Here is a 3,229-nt window from a genome sequence, read left to right on the forward strand (position 1 = left end):
ACACATGGCTACACTTACACATAGATTAATATGAATATAGACAATTCATCTGCATGTGTATGTGTCCTCATGGGTGTAGAAAATCCATTTGCTTTGTAAAATTCACACTCAATGCATAATACAAAATCTGTTCAATTCCCCCCTCCCCACCCCAAAGTAGTTAGAATATGTGTATTGGTTGGGGTCCCTGTCAGAATGCTGCAGGTCACCGTGGTGTGGCAGGCCAGGAGCAGACCACTAGTGGCCGAAGTGGCCAACAGGGTTTGCCAGCAGATAGAGGGCTTCTGGGGCAAGGGAGGTGGGAAATGTCTCCTTTTATCACTAACATAGGAGGAAGGCTAGGACTGAGGGGCTGGGGGTTGACACTAGGAAGCCCTGGATGAACGAGAATGAATGAGCGCTTGGCACCCTTGGCTCCTCAGAAGGAGTAAGAAGCTTGCTTGATAACAGAGCTTGTTGTATCTTGGGGGGAAAAAAGCACACAGGGAGCTCTGGTGGCCTAGTGGCAAGAAGTTGCACTGCAATCCCAGAGGTACGTGGTTCAAATCGACCAGATGCTCTGCTGGAGAAGGAGGGACAATCTCCTGTACCAGTCAGATCAGATTTGACAGTCCAAACAAACACACAAAATATAAAAAATTTTTTAAAAAGCACACAGATGTGACACTTGGGAGAAGGCTGTTATTACGTGCCATCAAGTCAACTCCAACTCACAGTGAGCTCAGATCCAAGAGACTGGACTCCTGCCTGCCCAGTTCTGCACCATCTTGCCAGCCTCTGCTGTGTGTATGCCCACTGTAGCAATCGCAGTCTCAACCCCTCTCTGAGGGGCTTTCTCCTCTACTGACTCTCCACCTTTCCAAGCATGATGTCTTCTTCCTAAGACTGTTTGTTGTGTTGTGATGTGCTGTCAAGTTGACAGTAACTCATAGTGATGCTGTGAACAACAGCTCTGAAACCTGTCCTATCCTGAACCAACCTCACCATCTCCAACACACCAGACCCAACTGTCACAGTCACTGAGTCAATCCATCTCCTCCAGGGTCTTCCTCTCCTGCTCTGTCCCTCCACCCTTCCAAGCACGATGTCCTTCTCCAAGGGCTGGCCCCCCCTGGCAACAAGTCCAAAGGAGGTGAGGTGGAGTTTGACCATGCTTCCCTCCAAGGAGCATCTGGTTTTTCCAAGACAGACTTGTTTATTCTAGTAATGAAGTCCCCCTGACCTCACTTCTAAGGAGCACTCTGGCTGCATTTCTTCTGAGACAAATATGTTTGTTTTTTTAGCGTCTGTGGGATAGAATTCTCCTTGCCAACTCCACAATCCAAAGATACCATGTCTGCCTCATTCTTCTTCATTGTTTTTACATGCATATGAAACAATTGACAATGCCATGGCTTGGCTCAGGCGCACCTTAGTCTATCAAGTGGGAGGTCAGAGACAGGGAGAAGTAATGTTTCTCAGATTACAGGGAAGCAGGCAGTCCATAGACCCAGTGTCATGGAGTTGGCTGTCCCCTGTCATGAACATGGTGGCAATAGGTCACCATGACCTCAGTACTCTCAGGTAAATGAAGGGGTTCTATAGTCCAAGTGCACCCCTTCCTGGAAGTGCCCTTTCCAAGCTCAGTACTCCCCCCTCCATCTGCTTTGAGGAACAACCTCCGAACTCGATCCTGTCTCTCATGTGGCATGGATGTCACCAAATACAGCGTATCCTCATGTGCCAGTTCAGAGACCACTTGGCCTGGCCCAGCTTCACTCTTTGGAGATGCCAGGTCTTTTACTGGCTCCAAAGTCTGCATGGACACATCTAGGGGACAGCAAGAGGCCACCACAGCTTTGTCCTACTCTTAGGGCCACATTTATGCAGACTCCAGCATCCCAGGTATCCCAGGGAGGTATAGAAGTTTAATGAGCTTGACTGCAAGTTGAGAGGTTGGGGGTTCTAGTTCACACAGAGGCACCAGAAGAAAGCACTGGTGGTTCAGTGGACTGGTTGTTCAAAATTGCTTTCCTAGCCTGCTGGTCTGACCTTAGCTACGTGGTTGGATTGGAGTGTGAGTGACGTAAATAGTGCCTTCTGGGTGGGGACATACAAACAAAGTGGGTAGAGTACCAATGAGAAACTGGTCAGTGTTGACATCCCACCAGGCTAAAATCAGGCAGGTTCAGCAGCGGAAAAGGGGGCTCTCACTGCCAACATAAAACAAGAATCAGCCCAGTGTGTGTCCACTGGCACCAGAGACTCCCGTGCCAGTCAGCTCGGGACTGGGAGGACAGCAGCGACTGACATGAGATGGGGCTGCGCTGGGACACCCGCCCCGCGGAGCCATAGCTGAGGGCCTTCATCCACGCTTACTGGAGGACTAGGAAGGAGACACCAAAGACTAAAAGAGCTTTGTATCACCGGCTTGGAGCCTTAATCAAACGGCCTACCCACAGGCCTGAGCAGCTGCCTTGACAAGAACTGCATCCTGTTTCCAACCTGAAGCTGTTCTGACAAGAACTGCACCCTGTTTCCAACCTGCTAACTCTGCTAATAAACACCGTAATGGTGAGTATGATCTGAGAGTTCTGTGTGGCCACTGCAGCAATTCTCGGACCTGCAGGTTCCTGGAGAGGCCCGTTGGTGTTAGAGCTGGTTAGTAGTAGGTGCAGGCAGCACGTGAGCAAGTCCGACCTGCTGGGAATTGGTTTGGGGTTGTGGATGGGAAGTCTCCCCTGTGGAGTCATGGAGGCCAGGCTCAGTGACCCTCATACCTCCTACACTCTATTTATAGGCATGGTGATTTGTTTCTTAAAACGACCTCAAAATCCCCAACTACTGAAACCTCAGTGGAGCAGTTCTATTTGAAAACAGAAAAGGCAGCCGCATGCATTGGGACTGACTCCACAGCAGTGAGTGAGCCGAGTCCCAGGAGCCAGGGTGTGAAGTGGAGGGGAGTCCTCCATCCTTGGTGATGTGTGGGGTGGGGTGCGGTCCCCGTCCTTGAACTTCCTCCAAGACAGACCAGTTTGTTTTTTAGGCAGTCCATGGAATATTTATGACTGTCCTCTAACAGCATAGTTCAAAGACATTGATTTTTCTATTACCCTTATTCATCGATCAGCTTTCAGATCCATAGAAAGTAACTGAAAAGACCAGCACTTAGATCAGGTGCTATGGGGTGTGCACCCAGGTCCTTCCCTGTGTGTGGTGTGGTGTGCAGTCCTAAATCCTCTTAAGTGTG

Source organism: Elephantulus edwardii, unplaced genomic scaffold (genome assembly GCF_000299155.1).
Source record: "Elephantulus edwardii isolate Elephantulus edwardi_28Jun2011 unplaced genomic scaffold, EleEdw1.0 scaffold00125, whole genome shotgun sequence".
Taxonomy (NCBI): Eukaryota; Metazoa; Chordata; class Mammalia; order Macroscelidea; family Macroscelididae; genus Elephantulus; species Elephantulus edwardii.